The sequence below is a fragment of the Amblyraja radiata genome, unplaced genomic scaffold, assembly GCF_010909765.2.
Source record: "Amblyraja radiata isolate CabotCenter1 unplaced genomic scaffold, sAmbRad1.1.pri S91, whole genome shotgun sequence".
NCBI lineage: Eukaryota > Metazoa > Chordata > Chondrichthyes > Rajiformes > Rajidae > Amblyraja > Amblyraja radiata.
The window spans coordinates 41,266-66,327 of record NW_022630173.1 but is presented as its reverse complement, the minus strand read 5'-3'; the positions used below and the strand labels follow the sequence as shown (position 1 = coordinate 66,327).

Genomic DNA, 25,062 nt, shown 5'->3' with positions numbered 1-25,062 from the left:
CAAGTATGGCTTCATAATTCCACTTCACATTCTTATAACGGAGCATCTTCCAGTCACTTATTTCTTCAAACTCTTCCTTGGAAAAATAGCCAGCAATGTCTTTGAAATGGTCAGCATCCTGGAAAAACAAACATTGTACCTGATACATGGTGCATGGTCTGAGAAGGAGCAGCAGCATCTTCCCCGTTCCCAGGCCCCTGAGATGACATTAATCCGGCATCTTCTGCCCGTTCTCCATGTCAAAGTTCCCTGGAGTCTGACCTCTGGGCCCTGTGTCCCAGACATGGTCTCTCTCGTCTCCTTCAGCAACTCCTGGATCTCCCTTCCTGAGCTCAGACACACACTTCTCCTCTCCTCACCTACACCTCGACTAAACCCCTCGCCTCAATTAAACCCCTCGCCTCAACCAAACCTCACACTTCACTACTAAACCTCGCCTCAACTAAACTTTACCTCACCTCAACTAAACCCCTCAATCACCTCGACCAAACTTCACCTCAGCTAAACGTCACCTCACTAAACATTGCTTCGATTAAACCTCTCGCTTCATCTAAACCTCACCTCAACTAAACCTCAATTAACCCCAACTAAACCCCAACCCCAACTAAACCCCAACTAAACCCCAATCCCAACTAAACCCCAACTAAACCCCAATCCCAACTAAACCCCAACTAAACCCCAATCCCAACTAAACCCCAACTAAACCCCAATCCCAACTAAACCTCGCCTCAATCCCAACCCAACCCCAACTATAAACCATTTATAGCCCCTCCCCCTCCCCCTCCCCCTCCCCCCGGCCGTTGGCGGCTCCTCACGTGACGTGAGCGGCGGCTGCACCCAGAGCGCGGGTCACGTGGACAACTCCAGCCCACGGCGGCAAAAGGCGCCAAAAGCCGTTGGTCGCGAGAGCCGGTGTGGGGGGGGGGGGCGCACGCACGTTGACGTTGTCGTTGACGTTGACGTCGACGTCCAGCCCGTGGCCCGCCCTGTGGCGAACGCGCCTGCGCCACTCTCCGCGTTCACTTCACCCCCCACCCGGCTCTCGCGACCAACGGCTTTAGCTGCCTTTTGGAGCCGCCGCGCACATGACGTGATCCGCCGCCAACGGGGGAGGGGCTATAAATGGTTTAGTTGGGGGTGAAGTTTAGTCAACAAGAATCAGATTTGGACACACTGGTCTGAACAGTACACTTTTTATAATAGGCAAGCATAATACAGGTAGATGTGAATACTGTGGGCAAGAAGAGACAATAGAGCATGTCATTGTACATTGTGAGAGGTATGAGGAGGAGAGAGAACGGATGAGTGAGCAGTTCAGAAAAGAAAGAATACAATTTGATTTGGTAGATATTTTGCAAGGAAGTTCATATAAGTGCTATCAAATCCTGTTGCATTTTCTTAGGGTAACCAATTTGTTCGGAAGGATATAGGTTATTAGTATATGTAATGGTGTTGTTTGATCCACACTCCATGCCAGTTGGTGGCGGTAATGCACTAAAAAGTTGTTTGCCAACCGCCAAAAAACACCACATAGAAGAAGTAGCAGTAGTTTAGTCAACGTGAGGTTTAGATGAAGCGAGGGGTTTAATCAAAGCAAGGTTTAGTCAGGTATGTATTTGGCTGAAGGTACACAAAATTGCTGGGGAAACTCAGCGGGGAAAGTTGCCAAACTGTATTTGGCTGAGTTGTGCTTTAGCTGAGGTGAAGTTTGGTCGAGGTGATTGAGGGGTTTAGATGAGGTAAAGTTGAGTCGAGGTGAGGTTTAGTTGAGGTGAAGTTTAGATGAGGTGAGGTTCATTAGTTGAGGTTTAAGAAAGAACTGCGGGTGCTGGGAAATGGAAGGTTGACAGAAATGCTGGAGAAAGTCAGCAGGTGAGGCAGCATCTATGGAGACAAGGAATAGGTGAAGCTGCGGGTCGAGACCCTTCTTCAGACTGAAGATGTCACCTATTCCTTTACTCCATCGATGCTGCCTCTCCCGCTGAGTTTCTCCAGCATTTTTATCTACCTTTGATAGTGAGGTTTGGTTGAGGCGAGGGGTTTAGTCGAGGTGTAGGTGAGGTGAGGAGAAGTGAGCGTAGGTGAGGTGAGGAGAAGTGTGTGTCTGAGCTCAGGAAGGGAGATCCAGGAGTTGCTGAAGGAGACGAGAGAGACCATGTCTGGGACACAGGGCTCAGAGGTCAGACTCCAGGGAACTTTGACATGGAGAATGGGCAGAAGATGCCGGATTAATGTCCTCTCTCTCAGGGGCCTGGGAACGGGGAAGATGCTGCTGCTCCTTCTCAGACCATCACAACCCCAGGGATTGGTGTCAGTGAGGAGTGGATGAGTTCCCTGGGCTCTGGAGTGGATCACTGACCTTAATATTGATCTGGGACTGAGGCCATTGAGACCCCCATCCTTCCAGTTGTCTGTCTCCATCTGGCAACTTTCCCCAGCTGTGAGGAGAGAATATTAACCTGAAACATTCACACAGTTTCTACCTCCACAGATGCTGCCTGGCTTGCTGATTACCACCGACAATGTATTATTTTTTTACAATAATGGTTTTGCAGCAGCCACTGGGTGCTGCTCCTGACTTTAGTGTGGGGGAAGCCCATGTTAGTCACTGTCTTCATTGCCAGAAACGTAGACACTGATGTCTGTTGGCTGGAAGCTGACGATGTAGATACTGGTTGACTGGAAGATGCAATCTCGAATCTTGAGGGGCAAGATTTGGGTCTGGACCTTTCAGGCAGATCACTGCTGACCTGCACCCTAAATGCAGTTTCTTCTCATGGTTTATTACTTTGAATCAATAATATTTTAATCTTGCTGGGATGCAATTAACAACATTTCTTTCAACCCTAGAAAAAAAATCACTATATTCTGAGTGAAGAAATACCTCATTTCTATTCTGAAGAAGTTACCTGGTAATTTTAAGTTATGATTCAATATCCTGGAATTGTCCTATATTAAATATATAAATGATATTTTAAAATCTGTTTTGGAATTAATATCTGATGATTATATCAGGTACAATGTTTGTTTTTCCAGGATGCTGACCATTTCAAAGACATTGCTGACTATTTTGCTGACCTCTCCTCCCCTCCCATCTCCTCTCCTTCCCTATCATCCCCTCCTCTCCTCCTCTATCATCCCTTCCCTATCATCTCCCCTCTCCTCTCCCCTCTCCTTCTCTCCTCTCCTCCCCTCTCCTCCCCTTTCTTATCACTCCCCTCTCCTCTCCTCCCCTCTCCTCTCCTCCTCTCCTCCCCTTTCCTATCATCCCCTCTCCTCTTCTCTGATCTCCAGGTACCAGACTAAAGCAGCCACTGAGTTGTGGAGCCGATACGGAGATCGCTCGCCGCTGGAACAACATAATTGCGCGGTCGTTTTTCAGATCCTGGCCGAGGAGGAGTGCGATATATTCGCCGGAGCAGCCGAGGGAGAGGCTGAGATCCACAAGGTGAAGGGGAGAGAGGGAGAGAGAGGGGAGGAGTGGGGAGGGGATGAGGGGGAGGAGGTAATGGGGGGAGGAGAGGGGATGAGGGGGAGGAGAGGGAGCAGGTGAGGGGAGGGATAGAAGGGGGAGGGGAGAGGTGGAAGGGAGGGGTGAGAGAGAGGAGGAAGAGAGGCTTAGGGGAGAGGAGAGAGAGGGGAGAAAAGGAGTGGAGGGAGTTGGAGAGTCGAGGACCAGAGGTCACAGCCTCAGAATTAAAGGACATTCCTTCAGGAAGGAGATGAGGAGGAATTTCTTTAGCCAGAGGGTAGTGAATCTGTGGGATTCGTTCCCACGGACGGCGGTGGAGGCCGATTCACTGGATATTTACAACTTTGGGCAAGAGTGGGCCCTTCGAATCCTTAGCTCTCCTTCCCTCCCCTCCACCCCTCCCCTCTCTCTTCCCCTCCCCCTCCTCAGCTTGAGCAGGTTCTAATTAAATGCTGTGACATTTCGAACGAGATACGGCCTCTGCAGGTTTCTGATCCGTGGGTCGACTGTCTCCTGCAAGAGTATTTCATACAGGTAGGAAGAGAGGGAGGGAGAGAGAGGGAGGGATTGGGGGGGGGGAGTGAGAGAGGGAGGGAGAGAGAGAGAGAGTGGACGAGAGAGGGAGGGAGAAAGGAAGAGATGGAGAGAGGAAGTGAGTGAGGGATGGAGAGAGAGGGAGAGAGAGAGGATGAGGGAGGGGAAAGAGGGAGTTAGAGAGGGAGGGGAAGGGAGGGAGGGGGAGGGAGGTTGGACTGTGCTACACGAGATGAATACCAGCAACGGGGTGAGGAGAGCTGATTGGAGCCATTACCCGAGACCCCCGTGATCCAAATCTCCATCTGAGCCACCCCCCCCCCCCCAGGGCAAGACAACACACGGTGGCGCAGTGGGTAGAGCTGCTACCTCACGGGTGCCAGAGACCCGGGTTCCATCCCGACCACGGGTGCTGTCTGTCCGGAGTTTGCACGTTCTCTCCCCGTGACATGCGTGGGTTTTCTCCGGGTGCTCCGGTTTCCTCCCACACTCCACAGGCGTACGTGCGGATTTGTAGGTTAATTGGCTTCGGTAAAGTTGTAAATTGTCCCCCAGTGTGTGTTGTGTGTGTAGGATAGTGTTAGTGTGCGGGGATCGCTGGTCGGCACGGACTCGGTGGGCAGAGGGGCCTGTTTCAGCGCTGTACCTCTAAAGTAAACTAAATTGAACAAGTACACACGCACTCGCACGCACGCACACAGACGCGCGCACACACACACACACACACTTACACACACGCGCGCACACACACACACACACTTACACACACACACACACACACACACACACACACACACACACACACACACACACACACACTTACGCGCGCGCGCACACACACACACTTACACACACACGCACGTGCACACACTTACACACACGCACGTGCACACACACACACACACGCGCACTTACACACACACACACACATACTTACACACACACACACACACACACACACACACACTTACACACGCACGCACTTACACATATAGTATCCCCTACCACTTTCCGTGGTGAATCTGGGATTCGTTGCCATAGACGGCGGTGGAGGCCACAAGTCAGTGGGTATTTTTAAGGCAGAGATAGATAGATTCTTGATTAGTGCCGGTGTCAGGGGTTATGGGGAAAAGGCAGGAGAATGGGGTTAGGAGAGAGAGATAGATCAGACGTGATTGAATGGCGGAATAGAAATGTGGGCCGAATGGACGTATTCTGCTCCTATCACTTATCACCTGTCTCCAAAGTGGCTGCTTCCATTTCTATAGAACAGGGACCAGGAATCTCTGGGAGATCTACTTACTGTTGTGGTTTAGAAAGAGTGTCTCTGATCTCGAGTGTTCTTGTGAGCAAGATTTGTTGTTTATTTGTCTTTCTGTAAAAATTGGGTCCCAGGCTGCCCCAACCTCTCCCTGTTCCCGATGTTGGGGGAATCCAGAACGGGGGCACAGTTTAAGAATAAGGAGTAAGCCATTTGGAACGGAGACGAGGAAACACTTTTTCTCACAGAGAGTGGTGAGTGTGGAATTTTCTGCCTCAGAGGGCAATGGAGGCAGCTTCTCTGGATGCTTTCAAGAGAGAGCTAGATAGTGCAATTAAAAATAGCGGAGTCAGGGGATATGGGGAGAAGGCAGGAATGGGGTACTGATTGTGGATGATCAGCCATGATCACATTGAATGGCGGTGCTGGCTCGAAGGGCCAAACGGCCTCCTCCCGCATCTATTGTCTATTGTCTAACACGGTGCCCAGAACTGAACACAATGCTCTAAATGCGGCCTCACCAACGTCTTGTACAACTGCAACGTGACTTCCCAACTTCTGTACCCAATACTTTGTGCCTTCTCAGATATACCAAATGGAGATACAGTCTTAGATACATAGAGAATGGGTGCAGGAGTAGACCATTCGGCCCTTCAATCCAGCACCAGCAATTAACCTGGTGATCCTACGCTGCACTCCCATAACAGCAAGAATGTCCTTCCTCAAATTTGGAGACCGAAGCCGCACACAATACTCCAGGTGTGGTCTCACCAGGGCCCTGTGCAACTGCAGTAGAACCTCCTTGTTCCTGTACTCAAATCCTCCCGCTATGAAAGCCAACATGCAATTTGCTTTCTTCACTGCCTGCTGTACCTACATGCTTATTTTCAGTGACTGATGTACAAGGACACCCAGGTCTCGTTGCACCTCCCCTTGTCCTAATCTGACACCACTCAGATAATAATCTGCCTTCTTGTTCTTGCCACCAAAGTGGATAACCTCACATTTATCGACATTAAACTGTATCTGCCATACATCTGCCCACTCACCCAACCTGTCCAAGTCGCCCTGCATCCTCATAGCATTCCTCCTCGCAGCTCACACTTCCACCCAGCTTTGTGTCATCCACAAACTTGGAGATGTTACATTTAATTCCCTCGTTTAAAACGTTAATATAGTCATAGAGTGACCAACTTGCCCACACTGGCCAACATGTCCCAGCTGCACTAGTCCCACCTGCCTGCGTTTGGCCCATATCCCTCCAAACCTGTCTTATCCATGTGCCTGTCCAACTGTTTCTTAGTCCCAGCCTCAACTACCTCCTCTGGCAGCTCATTCCATACACCGACCACCCTCTGTGTGGAAAAGTTACCCCTCAGATTCCTATTAAATCTTTTCCCCTTCATCTTGAACCTGTGTCCTCTGGTCCTCGATTCCCCAACTCTGGGCAAGAGACTTTGTGCGTCTACCCGATCTATTCCTCTCATGATTTTATACATGATTTTATATATTGTAAATAATAATAGTGTTCCCAGCACCGAGCCTTGCGGCACCCCACTAATCACTGCCTGTCATTCTGAAAAGGACTATTTAATTACTACGGAGTGGGAAAGAACTGCAGATGCTGGTTTAAATCGAAGGTAGACACAAAGTGCTGGAGTAACTCAGCGGGTCAGGCAGCATCTCTGTAGAGAACGCGGACAGGTACAAAGTGCTGGAGAAACTCAGCGGGTCAGCCAGCATCTCTGTAGAGAACGCGGACAGGTACAAAGTGCTGGAGAAACTCAGCGGGTCAGGCAGCATCTCTGGAGAAAAGGAATGGCCGAAGTTTCGGCTCGAGACCCTTCTTCAGACTGATGTCGGGGGAGGGGGGGAGCGGGTCAGAGATAGAATGTAGTCGGAGACAGTAAGACTAGTGGGAGAACTGGGGAGGGGATGGAGAGAGAGGGAAACAAGGGCTATCTGAAGTTAGAGAAGTCAATGTTCATACCGCTGGGGTGTAAACTGCCCAAGCGAAATATGAGGGGCTGTTCCTCCAATTTACGCTGGGCCTCACTCTGCCAATGGAGGAGGCCCAGGACAGAAAGGTGGGATTGGGAATGGGAGGGGGAGTTGAAGTGTTTGGCAACCGGGAGATCAGGTAGGTTTAGGCGGACTGAGCGGGGGTGGTCAGCGAAACGATCTCCGAGCCTGCGTTGGTCTCATCGATCAGTTTAGTTAGGCTGTGGGCTGAGGAGCTTTATTCCAGTGTTTCGTGACCCAGGTCAAAGAACTACATGAAATTTTCACACATTGTGTACACATATTATCTAAATCACCCCCTGAAACCCGTCATGAACAAGACTTTTTATTAATTTAGAGAAAATCCAGAAAATGTTGGGGTATTTTTAGTCCAATTAAAGCACGTTTAACATTGAGTTGTATGCCAGTCACGCACTTTGTTTCAGGCTAGCTAGGCAGGGAGCACACAACATGGCTGAGAGGACTTGACTGATGCCTGTTTTACTGGAGATTCCGATGAAGGTTCTTTCTAGTTCTGTGGAATACATGTCGTGGAAACTTGCAGCAGGGTAAATGAATTTAGTAAGAAAAGCATTAAGAAGTCTGAAGAATGTGCTGCTAAGTGGATAGAAATGGAAGAAAGCCTTGAAAGCAAAGTTGCTGCTGAGGTGCTGCCACACAAAGAAGACAGCCAGGAATCAACTCTAACTGAAAGGTAAGATCTAAAGTCTGAATTTATGAAAATCTATTTGTATGGACTTTAATTAATTTAATTGCACCCTTTTATAATGTGAAAAAATGAGATTTGGAGGCTGTACATTCATTCACTCACTCACTCACTCACTCATTCATTCATTAACTCATTCATGTAGTTGAGGGCCTAAACTATGTGTATCCATAACACAAGGTAAATTAAACATTTTCACTAATGCCAGCTTGCTGTAGTGTAATAAGTATTTGACATCTAATCTCGGAGCTGCCTATGATAACTTACCGGGATAAAGTGCTTCGACCGTGGGGCCCAGGTACTTAATATAGTGAAGCCGCGATCTCAATTAAGAAGCGTCCGATTCGCGAACGCGGAGCCACGGGGTGTGTTTGGATCATCTCCGCCAGGGGGGGGGGGGGGGGGGAGGCCGTATATACTGCCGTCTGCAGCAGCCAATTTCCAGGCCACGACAAAGGGAGAAAAACGGAGGGATATTGATCGCACTTTATAGGCTTCCATTGGAGTGAGAAATGGTCAGAAATAGTTGATGTTTCTGTCTAAATGAATTGGTGATATGTGAACTTGAACTATTTTTTCTATGGTAGTAACCTATTGTTATACTCATTAACATTAAGAAGAGGTTGAAATTTTATGAATTGAAGTCCATGCAGACTTAATGACTATGAGATTTTTTTTCTGTAGCCTCTGCCTGACCCTCCACTTGAACTAACTTATCAATGATAGTAAATCACAGTGGAAGTCTCATTGACATTAAATAGAGGTTGACATTTTATGAATTGAAGTCCATGCAGACCTAAGTAATATGAAAAAAAAATTCTGCAGCTTCTGCCCCTCTACTCTTCAGAGCCTGTCCACACAAAAGTGTTGTGTGTGGAAATGCACTGTGCTTTAATGAACACTAATTTGATAATTTGCAGACTTGCCATCCCATCTACCTGGACATGCATAAATGTTTAATTTCCTCATTGATATGTCGATATTGTCTTACATAATATAAAACATGAAAAGATGTAAAATACTCCCTGGCAGTCAGTGGGGTTGAGTAAAGGAAGGAACCCACAAGAACTGCCCTAACCCATTAATTAGGCTGGTTCAGGAGCAGGACCTCTGCCACAGTGTCATTAAAAAAACACACAATTATATTCATCATATTATTTTTATATAATATAATTATACTTAATTATATATGACTACAGTCATATTTACAAGATATATATATATTGGCATAATATATATAGTTTAAATGGACTGCAACATGGAAATAGGCTGCCCATGGTGTAATGTGGGCATTGACCACTAGATGGCGGTTACTTCCCCGATCTCATTTTCTAATTAGTTTATTAATTAATGTGCAACTTTCGGCAATGACGGGTTATGACTTACTTCTTAATTATATTTCAACTAAATCTGTGGAAAATGTTATGTAGTTCTGTGACTTGGGTCACAAAAAATGATTTCTGGACACATTTTTGATGCTCGGCCCACAGCCTAAGTTTATTGCCACTTGTAAAGTAAAGTAGCCTTTATTGTCATTCAGACCTTGCGGTCTGAACGAAATTTTGTTGCCTTGCAGTCCTACATATAGTAAAAAATGGCAAAAAACACACACAAAAAACACAAATTAACATCCACCACAGTGAGTTGAATACTCCTCACTGTGATGGAAGGCAAAAGCCTTAAGTTTTTGTCTCTTTCCTTCTTATTCTCCCTCTGCGCCGAGGCGATCCAGGCTTCCGATATTGTGACCCCGCCGGGCGATGGTAAGTAATGTCAGTCCCGCGGCTGAATCCAAGCGCCGCGAACGGGCCGGTTCAGCTCCGCGGCCCGGGGTGGTCGAAGCCGCCGAATACAATGAAACCTAGATATATAGTTTATATACCTAGATACAATGTAGTTTATGTACCTAGATACAATGAAAAGCTTTTGTTGCGTGCTAACCAGTCAGCGGAAAGGCAATACATGTTTACAAGCAAGCCATTTACAATGTATAGATTACATGATAAGGGAATAATGTTTAGTTATAAGGTGGTAAGGGTCATAAGGGGTATGAGCAGAATTAGGCCATTTGGCCCATCAAGTCTCCTCTGCCATTCAATCGTGGCTGATCTATCTCACCCTCCTATCCCCATTCTCCTGCCTTCTCCCCATAACCCCTGACACCCGCACTAATCAACAATCTATCTATCTCTGCCTTAAAAATATCCACTGACGTGGCCTCCACCGCCATCTGTGGCACAGAATTTCACAGATTCACCAACCTCTGGCTCCTTCCTAAAGGAATGTCCATTAATTCTGAGGATGTGCCCTCTGGTCCTTGACTCTCCCACTAGTGGAAACATCCTCTCCACATCCACTATATCCAGGCCTTTCACTATTCGGAAAGTTTCAATGAGGTCCCCCTTCATTCTTCTAAACTCCAGCGAATACAGGCCCAGTGCCGACAACCGCTCATCATCCATTAAGCCACTCATTCCTGGGATCGTTCTTACACTTAAGTGCAAGGGAAAGACCGATCAAGGATATTCCGAGGGTCACCAATGAGATAGATAGTAGTTCAGGACTGCTCTCTGGTTGTGCTATGATGGTTCAGTTGTCCAATAACAGCTGGGAAGAAACTGCCCCTGAATCTGGAGGTGTGTGTGTTCATTTTCACACTTCTGTACCACTTGCCCGATGGGAGAGGGGGAGAAGAGGGAGTGACCGGGGGTGAGACTGGTCCTCTATTATGCTGCTGGCCTTGCCGAGGCAGCGTGAGGTGTAGATGGAGGCGATTGAAGGGAGTCTTGTGGAGAGTTTGGGTTTACGGATGACACAAAGCTGGGTGGCAGTGTGAGCTGCGATGAGGATGCAGGGTGACTTGGACGGGTTGGGTGAGAGGGCAGATGCATGGCAGATGTAGTTTAATGTGGATAAAGGTGAGGTTGACCACTTTGGTGGCAAGAACAGGAAGGCAGATTACTCTCTGAATGGTGTCAGTTTAGGAAAAGGGGAAGTACAACGAGACCTTGGTGTCCTTGTACATCAGTCGCTGATCAGGCTATTAAACACAGCAACAAATAAGCTCTGAGCTCTGAACTGCAAAATACTATAATTACTGTACTATATTCGTTATTCATTGAACATTTCTCTTCCCCCGTTATGTATTATGTTGACATATTTACATATTCTGTTGTGCTGCCACAAGTAAGAATGTCATTGTCCCATCCAGGTCAATAGACAATTGCAAATAGGTGCAGGAGGAGGCCTTTCGACCCTTCGAGCCAGCACCGCCTTTCAATGTGATCATGGCTGATCATCCACAATCAGTACCCCGTTCCTGCCTTCTCCCCATATCTCCTCACTCCGCTATTTTTAAGAGCCCTATCTAGCTCTCTCTTGAAAGCATCCAGAGAACCGGCCTCCACCGCCCTCTGAGGCAGAGAATTCCACAGACTCATAGAAACATAGAAACATAGAAATTAGATGCAGGAGTAGGCCATTCGGCCCTTCGAGCCTGCACCGCCATTCAATATGATCATGGCTGATCATCCAACTCAGTATCCCGTACCTGCCTTCTCTCCATACCCTCTGATCCCCTTAGCCACAAGGGCCACATCTAACTCCCTCTTAAATATAGCCAATGAACTGGCCTCGACTACCCTCTGTGGCAGGGAGTTCCAGAGATTCACCACTCTCTGTGTGAAAAAAGTTCTTCTCATCTCGGTTTTAAAGGATTTCCCCCTTATCCTTAAGCTGTGACCCCTTGTCCTGGACTTCCCCAACATCGGGAGCAATCTTCCTGCATCTAGCCTGTCCAACCCCTTAAGAATTTTGTAAGTTTCTATAAGATCCCCTCTCAATCTCCTAAATTCTAGAGAGTATAAACCAAGTCTATCCAGTCTTTCTTCATAAGACAGTCCTGACATCCCAGGAATCAGTCTGGTGAACCTTCTCTGCACTCCCTCTATGGCAATAATGTCCTTCCTCAGATTTGGAGACCAAAACTGTACGCAATACTCCAGGTGTGGTCTCACCAAGACCCTGTACAACTGCAGTAGAACCTCCCTGCTCCTATACTCAAATCCTTTTGCTATGAAAGCTAACATACCATTCGCTTTCTTCACTGCCTGCTGCACCTGCATGCCCACTTTCAATGACTGGTGTACCATGACACCCAGGTCTCGCTGCATCTCCACTTTTCCTAGTCGGCCACCATTTAGATAATAGTCTGCTTTCCTGTTTTTGCCACCAAAATGGATAACCTCACATTTATCCACATTATACTGCATCTGCCAAACATTTGCCCACTCACCCAGCCTATCCAAGTCAACTTGCAGTCTCCTAGCATCCTCCTCACAGCTAACACTGGCCCCCAGCTTAGTGTCATCCGCAAACTTGGAGATATTGCCTTCAATTCCCTCATCCAGATCATTAATATATATTGTAAATAGCTGGGGTCCCAGCACTGAGCCTTGCGGTACCCCACTAGTCACTGCCTGCCATTGTGAAAAGGACCCGTTTACTCCTACTCTTTGCTTCCTGCTTGCCAGCCAATTCTCTATCCACATCAATACTGAACCCCCAATGCCGTGTGCTTTAAGTTTGTAAACTAATCTCTTATGTGGGACCTTGTCGAAAGCCTTCTGGAAGTCCAGATACACCACATCCACTGGTTCTCCCCTATCCACGCTACTAGTTACATCCTCGAAAAATTCTATAAGATTCGTCAGACATGATTTACCTTTTGTAAATCCATGCTGACTTTGTCCAATGATTTCACCACTTTCCAAATGTGCTGCTATCCCATCTTTAATAACTGACTCTAGCAGTTTCCCCACTACCGATGTTAGACTAACTGGTCTGTAATTCCCCGTTTTCTCTCTCCCTCCCTTCTTAAAAAGTGGGGTTACGTTTGCTACCCGCCAATCCTCAGGAACTACTCCAGAATCTAAAGAGTTTTGAAAGATTATTACTAATGCATTCACTATTTCTGGAGCTACTTCCTTAAGTACTCTGGGATGCAGCCTATCTGGCCCTGGGGATTTATCGGCCTTTAATCCATTTAATTTACCCAACACCACTTCCCGGCTAACCTGGATTTCACTCAATTCCTCCAACTCCTTTGACCCGCGGTCCCCTGCTATTCAGGCAGATTATTTATGTTTTCCTTAGTGAAGACGGAACCAAAGTAGTTATTCAATTGGTCCGCCATATCCTTGTTCCCCATGATCAACTCACCCGTTTCTGACTGCAAGGGACCTACATTTGTTTTAACTAATCTCTTTCTTTTCACATATCTATAAAAACTTTTGCAGTCAGTTTTTATGTTCCCTGCCAGTTTTCTTTCATAATCTATTTTTCCTTTCCTAATTAAGCCCTTTGTCCTCCTCTGCTGGTCTCTGAATTTCTCCCAGTCCTCCGGTATGCTGCTTTTTCTGGCTAATTTGTAGGCATCATCCTTCGCTTTGATACTATCCCTGATTGCCCTTGTTATCCACGGATGCACTACCTTCCCTGATTTATTTTTTTGCCAAACTGGGATGAACAATTTTTGTAGTTCATCCATGCAGTCTTTAAATGTCTTCCATTGCATATCCACCGTCAACCCTTTTAGAATTAATTGCCAGTCAATCTTGGCCAATTCACGTCTCATACCCTCAAAGTTACCTTTCTTTAAGTTCAGAACCATTGTTTCTGAATTAACAATGTCACTCTCCATCCTAATGAAGAACTCAACCATATTATGGTCACTCTTGCCCAAGGGGGCACGTACAACAAGACTGCTAACTAACCCTTCCTCATTACTCAATACCCAGTCTAAAATAGCCTGCTCTCTCGTTGGTTCCTCTACATGTTGATTTAGATAACTATCCCGCATACATTCAAAAAAATCCTCTTCCTCAGCACCCCTGCCAATTTGATTCACCCAATCTATATGTAGATTGAAGTCACCCATTATAACGGTTTGGCCTTTGTCGCACGCATTTCTAATTTCCTGTTTGATACCATCTCCAACTTCACTACTACTGTTAGGTGGCCTGTACACAACACCCACCAGCGTTTTCTGCCCCTTAGTGTTTCGCAGCTCTACCCATACCGATTCCACATCCTGCAAACTAATGTCCTTCCTTTCCATTGCGTTAATCTCCTCTCTAATCAGCAACGCTACCCCACCTCCTTTTCCTTTCTCTCTATCCCTCCTGAATATTGAATATCCCTGGATGTTCAGCTCCCAGCCTTGGTCACCCTGGAGCCATGTCTCCGTGATCCCAACTATATCATAGTCATTAATAGCTATTCATAGTCATAAATAGCTATTAATCACAACTCTCTGTGTGATAAAGTGTTTCCTCGTCTCCGTTCTAAATGGCCGACCCATTATTCTTAAACTGTGTGTGTGGCCCCTGGTTCCGGACTCCCCCAACATCAGGAACATGTTTCCTGCCTCTAGTGTGTCCAAACCCTTAACAATCTTATATGTTTCAATAAAATCTTCTCTCATCCTTCTAAATTCCAGAGTGTACAAGCTCAGCCGTTCCATTCGCTCAGCATATGACAGTCCCGCCATCCCGGGAATTAACCTTGTAAACCTACGCTGGGCTCCCTCAATAGCAAGACATATGACAATAAAACACTCTTGAATCTTGACTAGTAAGCATGCAGGTACAGCAGGCAGTGAAGAAAGCTAGTGGCATGTGGGCCTTCATAGTGAGAGGATTTGAGTATAGGAGCAAAGGGGTCCTTCTGCAGTTGTGCAGGGCCCTGGTGAGACCACACCTGGAGTATTGTGTGCAGTTTTGGCCTGTTGGTCTTCATAACAAGAGGAGTTGAGTATAGGAGTAAAGAGGTCTATACTCTTGGCACGAATATTAAATCTAGTTTAGTTTGTTGTCACATGCACCGAGTTACAGTGAAAACTATTTTCAGCTGCGTGCGAACCAGCCAGTGGAAAGACTGTACATGATTACAATCTAGCCCGCCCGCCCGCTGAGTTTGGTTCAGTTCTGAGATACAGTGCGGTGACAGGCCCTTCGGCCCACCGAGTCTGTGCCGACCGGTGATCGCCCGTTCACACACTACTTTAGTTTAGAGATACAGCACGGACACAGGCCCTTCAGCCCACCGAGTCCGTGCCGACCAGCGATCGCCTGTTCACACATTAGTTTAGTTCAGAGATACAGCGCGGAAACAGGCCCTTCGACCCACTGAGTCCGTGCTGACCAGCGATCGCCCGTTCACACACTAGTTTAGTTTAGAGATACAGCACGGAAACAGGCCCTTCGGCCCACCGAGTCTGCGCCGACCAGCGATCCCTGCACACTAACACTAACCTACACATACACTAGGGGACAATTTACAATCTTTACCAGAAGCCAATTAATCTACAAACCCGCACGTATGTCTTTGGAGTGTGGGAGGAAACCGGAGCGCCCGGAGAAAACCCACGCAAGTCACGGGGAGAGAGAAAGAGCAAACTCCATACAGACAGCACTCGTGGTCGGGATGGAACCCGGGTCTCTGGCGCCGTGAGGCAGCAGCACTACCTGCTGCACCACCGTGACGGCGTACTACATATTGAGCAGACGGGGAGAAACTGTCCCTCAATCTGGAGGTGTGTGCGTTCGTTTTCACACTTCTGTGCCTCTTGCCCAATGGGAGAGGGGAGTGACCGGGGTTGAGACTGGTCCTTGATTATGCTGCTGGTCTTGCTGAAGCAGCGTGAGGTGTAGATGGAGGCGATGGAAAGGAGAGGGAGTGACCGGGGGTGAAACTCGTTCTTGATTTTGCTGCTGGCCTTGCCAGGCATCTAACCTGACCCGCTGAGTTACTCCAGCACTTTATACATGTCCACGTTCTCCACAGAGATGCTGCCTGACCCGCTGAGTTACTCCAGCACTTTGTACCTGTCCACATTTCTCCACAGAGATGCTGCCTGACCTGCTGAGTTACTCCAGCACTTTTTGTCTCTTTTTTTGGTAAACCAGCATCTGCAGTTACTTGTTTCCATTTCTGTGGAAACTTCCTTGAGCAGGGCTGGGTCTCTATTCCTTGGAGTGTAGGAGGTTGAGGGGTGATCTTATAGAGGTGTACAAGATCATGAGAGGAATCGATCGGGTAGACGCACATAGTCTCTTGCCCAGAGTAGGGGAATCGAGGACCAGAGGACACGGGTTCAAGGTGAAGGGGTATTTTCGCTTTTAGCATTTGGCAAGTGTGCACATACGGCACGTCGCATACCGTCTGCTGCTTTGTTTGCCCATTCCAGATAAACTTTAATTATTTGCACCATAACAGGAGGCAGACCCTGTACTAATAAGTTATTAAACTGCGTAGTAGCTTTACGTAACTCTATGTAACAAGTGTCCCTCAGAAAAGCCAATGCCAACCATCCCGGAAATCATTCAGTTGCAGGAGGATATATAGGGGATATATATGATTATGGAAACAGCTTGAATGTATAATAGAGTGCATGTCATGATTGTGGGTCACTCTGGCAGGGCAGACTTGTATGCCAGGTCCTTTTGCAGTTTGGGTTGTGGAGTGTATGCATTTTGCGACTCACTGTGGTGCCAGAGCAATTGGTGATGCTCTTTCCGCTACTTGGTGGCATCCAAGATTACAGACTTTGGCCCATAAAGTGAGTAGCTGCTGTATTATTTGTCAGAAATATAATCCTGGGAAAGGAGTGGGTCGAGAGGATGGGGGAACACCTTTGCCCATGGGTCCCTTTGAAACTCTTCAAATGGATTACATCGAGCTAGAGAAGTGCCAAGGTTACAGGCATGTACTTGTGATTGTCGATGTATTCAGCAGATGGATTGAGGTTTATCCAACACTTGATAACAAAGCGGCTACTGTTGTCAAGGTGCTTATGCGAGAAATTATCCCCAGATTCGCTATTCCAATTCAGCTTAGCTCTGACACTGGTCCTCATTTCATTGGGCAAATTAATAAAGAATTCTGCGAACAGCTGGGCATCCAGCAACAACTGCACTGTGCTTATCGAGCACAGGCTGCTGGACTTGTCGAAAGGGCAAATCAGGCCCAGAAAACTAAATTGGCTAAATTAAAGTTGGAGACAGGAAATAGTTGGATTTTACTTTGGAGTCACGTGAGTGACTACGTGAAGACCCCGCCAGTACGCATGCGTGTTATCGTCTACCGCATTGCGTTACGACTGGTAGGGTGGACGTGATTCTCCTGCCAGCAACAGAACTGAGGTAAGTTTTTTGAAAAACTTTTCAGGTTTAAATATTCTTGCAGGAACCTCTACTTAGAGGTCCTGCTAAAAGTCCGGGGCGAAGTCGGGACGGAGGGGAGACCCCAGTCATGAACTTCAGGGAACTCGGTCACGGGGTATCCCGCCCATGGACCTAGGCGCTCGGGGAAGTCCAGGACAAGGGGTCACAGCTTAAGGATAAGGGGGAAATCCTTTAAAACCAAGATGAGAAGAATTTTTTTCACACAGAGAGTGGTGAATCTTTGGAACTCTCTGCCACAGAGGGTAGTCGAGGCCAGTTCATTGGCTATATTTAAGAGGGAGTTAGATGTGGCCCTTGTGGCTAAGGGGATCAGAGGGTATGGAGAGAAGGCTGTACGGGATACTGAGTTGGATGATCAGTCATGATCATATTGAATGGGTCGAACAATGACAGGCTCGAATGGCCTACTCCTGCACCTAATTTCTATGTTTCTATGTTTCTAGGAAGACCGCAGAATGCGGGTAGCGAGCGACGGTGAATTCACCTTTGAGCCGCTGGCGGTAGAACCAGCGGCTTCATATTGGTGGAGAACCCGCTCGGGAGACCGCGGAACACGGGGAGTTGGCGGCGGTGGAATCGCCTTCGAGCCGCTGACGGTGGAGCCAGCGGCTTCACATTGGAGCCGGAGGCACCTGGAGAACCCGCTCCGTTTACTGCGGGATGCAAGGAGTGGACGGCGGTAAGTCCCCTACTGAGCCGCTGGCAATAAAACCAGCGGCTTCATATAACACCCACCCCCCCCGAAGCAGGCTACCACCCCCCACCCCCCTACTCCCGACTTTATAATCGCGGCTATCCCTTTTATAGGGACCGCGGGGATATCCCGGCTGCAGTAACTGCGGGGATACCCAGATCAGGGGGGGTAGCCTGCTTCGGGGGTGGGGGGGAGGTGAGAAGGGGGGGGGGGGGGAGGTGGGAAGCGGGGGGGGAGGTGGGAAGCGGGAAGCCCGACTGGAGAACATGGCGGAGAAGCCATGCTATAAGGACCGCGGAGGAAAAGCTTGGGGAGAAATAACCCGCAATGGAACTGTTTCTACAAGGACCACAGAGGGAACCCCAGCTGTAACAAACTACGACCACGAGACCAAGCTCGGGAGGAGCATTGCTTCTGCAGCAGAAGGTTTTAAAAAGGACATGCAGTTAAATCCCTTACTCGAAGGTCGTTTTGTGCTATTTTGTGAGAATGTTGGGATACAATCATACATTTATTTGTCTGGGATCAGCTCTGAGACAAAAAAATTAGACCTCTGCTATTTTGCTGCTGAAACTTTCAAAGTCACAATGATTGACAGCTTTGCTCCACTAAGTAAGTAAGTAAGTTTTATTTATATTGCTCGTTTAAAGTCAACTCGCATTACCAAAGTGCTTTACATAAAATAGATAATGTTTCCATACAAACCATAGAAAAAGGTTAAAAAATAAAGAAAATGGACACAACACATTATAGAGTTCAGCACAAACGTCCCCCCACAGCAGAATCAAAAAATTCCACTTTGGGGAAAGGCACCAGAAAGTTAAGTCCTCTTCCTCTGAAACACCCGAGGTCGGGACCCATTTGTGGCCTTGCAGCCAGTCCGATGATTTTCAGGGCCCTCTTGCTGTGAAGATGGAACATCCGGCGTTGGGTGAAACATTCCTCAGCGGCTTGGAAAGTCTGGAGCGGCTGCCTCCTCCATGGCAACTCGATCCCAGACTCCGCGGCACTGCCTGTGGCCGGACGCCCGCAGCCACAGTTCCTCGATGTTGGGAGTCAGTGGCCACAGCGCTCTGGAGCTTACCTCACGGCGACCCGGTAAGGCATCGCCCGCTCCGTTTTGGTATCCCAGCGCTGCACAGCCGCCGCTGAAGCTGTAGTCCCGGCCGGTCCCGACAGGAAACGCCACTCCATTCTCGATGGTAGGCCACAAGGACAGGGCGAAGAAGCAGCTCGGAGGGATGCTGCCTCTCCGACCAGGTAGGGGACTAAGAATTAAAGTTTCCCCCTTCCTCCTCCCCCCCCCCCACCCCCCACATAAAAGACCTCCAACTAACTAACTAACATTTTTTAACAGGACTTAAAATAAAAAAGGGTGAAGAGACGGACTGCGGGCAGGCTGCCATACACTGATGGCGCCCACTCCTGCACATCCGCCATCTTTTAAACATCTTGTCCATAAATCTTTCGTATTTCCAAACTGGTGCTATTGCCCAAAGATGGGTAATTTACTAATACCATCTCTAGTTACGGAGGCAGTTGGGATTCGCATGAGTTACCAAGTGTTCAGTCATGGTATCAACTGCCAATGGACACCAGGTGCATTCTGTGCATTAAAGGTGGATATGCATAAACTGCATGCACAAGTCCAAGGTGATACACTTTGGTGGTGGTATATGTTAATCGCAAAGGTACAATCAAATCTAAGTATCCGGTGATAGTTTTACCAAACTGCATTTAACACTGGTGTATTATTATGCAAATCAATGACAACACAGAATGAATGTGTGATCACAAAGTATTTCATGACATTGTGGATCAATGGAACACTAACTATTGAAATGCTTGCATCCAGGCTCAATCAACAGTGAACGAGGCATATAGTGGCGAAGGGTGCATTCTCGCTACACGAGGGAGGAATGTTCTTTTATTTCTTCCTCCATTTGGCCTCAATAGACGGGTCTTGCAAAATTCAGCAAGATCCCCGCTTCCGGGTTTCATAGTGCCTGCCTGGGTTATATACCTATGGCTCCCGCTGAGGCGAAGAATGAGCATAACACCTTGCATGGTTATTTCCGGATAAATAAGATGCTGGTTCAGTTGTGATGTTGAAACCATCCTCTGCATGATATAATCTATTCATAGACTTACAGACTCTGAGAGATCATTCCTGTGGCTCGGGTTGTCAAACCATAAGCATTAGTAGTGCTCACTACAGATTGCAGGGTTAGCACCAAATAGCAGCAATCTGCATAGGAGATGGGAAGCATTGTTTATGCTTCCTTGCGTTTAACTCAGCAAAGATGACTGACACATGGAAATTCAATTTTATGGGATTATAACATTAAGTTAATTTTCCATTACTGTGCCTGAAGTACCTCCTCATCATTTGGCTGCGGAGAACATAACCCACTCTGTCCGGTCTCACCCTCTGACATTTAGAATATGAAGGTATCGTCAACTTAAAACCTCCCATGCCTAGGGACGCAGAGATATGGGTTGTTAACATTGTACTATGTCACTTCACCGATGGGCACCAGCAACATCCCTGTCCATGGTCATACTCACGTACTAGTGATTATGCCATGGCACTGAGTACAGCGCTATGGGTCCAGTCATTGCTACAGTGGATAGGATGATCATATCTGCAGGCTATAATAACATGTTTTGTTTATGATTAGCCAAGCAAATTAGACAGGGACACAAGACTAAACTAGATGTTGCATATCCCATGGACCTTTGGTTGCGTGTGATCATGCATCTACACTAGTATGTCAAGGTTCCTAAGAGCCTTATAGACTGACAGCAATATTGTTAGTTACATAAAACCTTGTTAGAAGGAATCACTCCGAACCTTCTCCAGATGGTTATATGGGTCTGGCACATACAGGAGTGTACATTGACATTTAGTCACACTCCACCAGGACCGCTATACCTCAGCAGCAGGGATGGACCACATCCTATCGGTTGCAGGATGATCAAACTATTGATCTGTCCAAATATTCAGAATAAACAAATTGCCAGATCAGGGGTATTTGCCAACTCTGTTAGGTATGGTTCATACTTCCTCCAGGTTGAAGGAGGTTACTATTGCCGCTATTATTCATTAATAGCATCAACATGTCTATATCTATGTCATGTCTGAATGCATTCTTAATGTTCACTCATCATTGGCCTGCTGATGCAGTGTATGACGCCTGGACTCGTTTCCACGGCATGAAATCACAGAACTTTAAAACTTCACGTAGTCACTCACGTGAGGGAGGCAGACGTGGGCTCTGATCGGTTGAGGGATTACGTGCCATCCACAACCACCCTCGATCATAAAATTCAACTGGTATCCTATTTCTCTAATCTTATTATGTTCAGTTCATTTACTGCTGTCTGTGATTTCACACCGCTGCTTTGAAGATTGAACGCATGCGTACTGGCGGGGTCTTCACGTAATCCCAAAGGGGGAAAAAATTACACTAAATTGTAATCCTTACTTATTTTACTTTAATCATTTAACTTCATAATCCTTAATTATTTTACATTTTAAGACTTTTTTTGAAACTCGACAGAGAGCTACAAAATTTCAACTAAGCCCATTCCATATTTTGACTCCCAAAACTGAGACACATCTATATTTTACATTGGTTCTCACTTTACATTTTTCAAAAGTACACAACCCTCTTAAATTATAATGTCCCTCTCTTAATTAAAAAATGTTTTACTTCCGGTGGCGCTATGGAGGCTTGAGTCCAGCGCCAACTAGCTCCGTGCCGAAGAAATTTAAAACGGGAGAAAATCGGGTCTTACCTGCAGCGATCGCGATCTGAACGGCTGCCTGCGTGACGTCATCAGGCGCGCGACTTTATGGTATGTCGTTACAACATACCCCCCCCCCGTGGGACACAAAAAAAAGTCGGTAAAGGGAAACCGCAGAAGGAAGAGGAAGGCCCTACAGAGGCCTCGACCTCAGTTACAACGACGGCCCAGGAAGACCCTCCGAAGAAAATGAAACCGAAAAAGTCTGAAATGGAGGATCTTAAAATCTTTCTCTCTGCCGAAATGAAAACCTTTGGAGAGAAGTTTGGAGAGAAGTTTAAAGAGGAACTTGACTCCTTTAAGGTAGATTTTAAAGCAGAAATGCTTTTTACCGTTCAACAAATGCTGGAAATCTGGAAGAAGACGAGGGAGGAAGAGATCAAGGATCAGATGGAAGTGCTGGAAACCAGGCTTGTTTCGGTGGAAACGGAGGTGGACCCCATTTATCACATACTTGACCAACATAGAACAGCGATAACCGAACTTGAGAAATCGGTGACGACAAGTGCGGAAACTGTAAGTCGACTCCTTATTGAAAACCAACGCCTCTCCAATATGGTGATCAAATTAAATGATAAGTGTATTGATTTGGAGGGGCGTCAAAGACGTAAGAATCTAAGAATTGTAGGGGTGAAAGAAGGAAGTGAGAAGGAAATGGGCACTCGGGATTTTGTGGCAGACCTATTACAAAAAGCCTTAAAATTGGATCACAAACCTTCACTCGGTCGAGCTCATAGAGCGCAGGGACGTCATACACAAGATGATGCCCGTCCAAGACAAATTATCGTAAAGGTGCAATTGGATCATGAATTTGATGATATAATGAAGAAAATTGTTCGAGGCGGACAGCTCCTTTTTGAAGGTGTGAGATTCAGTATTTACTGAGATTATCCGGCAGAAGTCTTCAAGAAAAGAGCGCTGTTCACTGAGACAAAGAGAATACTGAAGAATGTACCTGATTTGAAATACAGCTTGTTTTACCCCGCAAGACTAAGAGTCCTCTACAAGTCCAAGGAGCACTTTTTTATAGACCATGAAAAAGCACTGGAATATGCCAAAGAAGTCAGTAACATGACCATAGACTGAAGAATTTACATTACTCCTTAGGAGTCAAGCCAGATCTAAAAGGACCTTTAAAGTTCTTTTAAGAGCTTTAAGGACATTCGGAAACCGAAATGGACTAGGACATTGGATAAAACCGTGAACTTTGTATTTTTGTTTATTAATCAATATTATTATCTGTATATTCATGCCTAACTATATATGTAACAACTAATACTTATTAAATATCTATATTACCACTAAAATTATTAACATTAACATTTCTCATTAAAATTTAATACTGTATATGATTGATAACAATGATTAATAATTAATAGTCTTCGATTAACGTAGAAATGAATTACATACTTATATTATATAGGAAGATATGCAAGAGGTAAATTAGCTTACGTCATTAAAAAAGTTTAACGGTTTTTCTCTTTATTTCTCGATTTAAAATTAAATTTATAGATTTAGCGAAAAAATTAATATGATATGTGAGAATAATAACGTTGTGAATTTTTGCTGTTTTTGAACTTTTCTGCAGGGTTACGTGCTTATGTATGTATACATATGGGTATATATATATATGTATATATATATGTATATATATATATGTATATATATATGTATATGTATATATATATATGTATATATATATGTATATGTATATATATATATATGTATATGTATATATATATATGTATATATATATGTGACAGACACACAGCACAGGAGGGAGATGTCTTTCTGTAACCATTGTTCAGTAAAGTATTTTGTCAGTTTATCTTGTCATCAATGCTCCAGTATCTGAGACTGAGATACTGATACAGGACTCATCTTGCCATCAATGCTCCAGTATCTGAGACTGAGATACTGATACAGGACTCATCTTGCCATCAATGCTCCAGTATCTGAGACTGAGATACTAATACAGGACTCATCTTGCCATCAATGCTCCAGTATCTGAGACTGAGATACTGATACAAGACTCACGTCAAAATGTCAGATAGAAAGTGCAGTCACCAGCACTTGCTGCTCACACACACACTGGGGGTCCCGACCCACACATCAACACTGAACAACAATCCATCCCCTCTCCCCACACTGACCCTTCTCTCCGAGTCTGGTGTTGCTTGAAGTGATTCCAGCTGCTGCAGACTCGGGCTTGGGATCAGCATTCAGCTGGGAGCAGGACCCGGGAACAGGGAAGGACAGGGAATCAATGGGTGTGAATGGGAGAGGGATGGTGGGAATAATGGGAATGTGCCGATCCACTTGAAGTGCCAATGTGTCCGGGTCAGTCCCCGTACAGGCATCCTCTGGGCTGCTTCTGTCCACAGCCTGAACCTGAACACGAACCCGAACCTGAACACGAACCCGAACCTGAACCCGAACCCGAACCCGAACCTGAACCCGAACCCGAACTTGAAGCCGAACCCGAACCCGAACCCGAACCTGAACCTGAACCCGAACCTGAACCTGAACCACCTCCTGCAGACTGACAGAGACATTCACCTCCCACACCGCTCTCGGGAGTCTCCGGGAGGTTTCATTCCATCCCGGGACATTCCCGGACAGTCCGGGTGTGGGGGCCAACCTCATGTTGAAATGTAGAGTGGAATATCCAAACTTCACTGCAACTTACTGCCGTACAGCACATTGTATTTTATAAAGATCTGATGAGTTTAGTGCGGCATTCATGAAAGATGTTACATTTGAAACTTGATCAGTTGAACAAAACACCACAAATGTTTATAAGAATACGGTTGAGAATCTGTGTATGGCACAGTAACTGTAATACTGAAAGGAGTTATCCTCTGTCTCTCTGATACAGATTTATATAATGGGAGATACACACTTTACCGCTCCAACACCGATCACAGTGAACTTCACCTGGTTTGTTCTGGGAGTTATGGTCGTAGCTATTCCCGTGCTCAGTGGAGCTGGACACTTCATCACCTTCAACCGTGGAAATTAATAGCATCTGCAGAACGTTCTCAGCCCATCATCATCAATGTCAATGGGGCCAACTTTGTGAATCGACTGGTGACCTCAGGGAAACTCTACGAAGGCAAGGATTTCAATGTGAGGATTGTCCCCGTTGTGTTTCAAGATGCCGGACTTTACACCTGTTATCTGGAACGAAATCCATTTCCCACCATTGATCTAATCACAGTGGAAGGTAGGAGTCAGAATGTTGCCACTGAGTTTACTGATGAACTTATTGTTTAAAATGTAAACAACCTGCTTGTTTCCACAGTCACAGCTGAACCG

The 25,062-nt window shown here is 46.4% G+C and overlaps 1 long non-coding RNA gene across 1 annotated transcript; it reads right to left on the bottom strand.

Moving 5' to 3' along the window:
* Positions 1–23,211, bottom strand: LOC116969633. Its single transcript, XR_004410870.1, has 3 exons — positions 23,197–23,211; positions 22,460–22,464; positions 1–118 (listed from the first exon to the last, which is right to left on the bottom strand). It is a non-coding gene; the product is annotated as an uncharacterized LOC116969633 (long non-coding RNA).
* Positions 23,212–25,062: the final 1,851 nt, after the last annotated feature.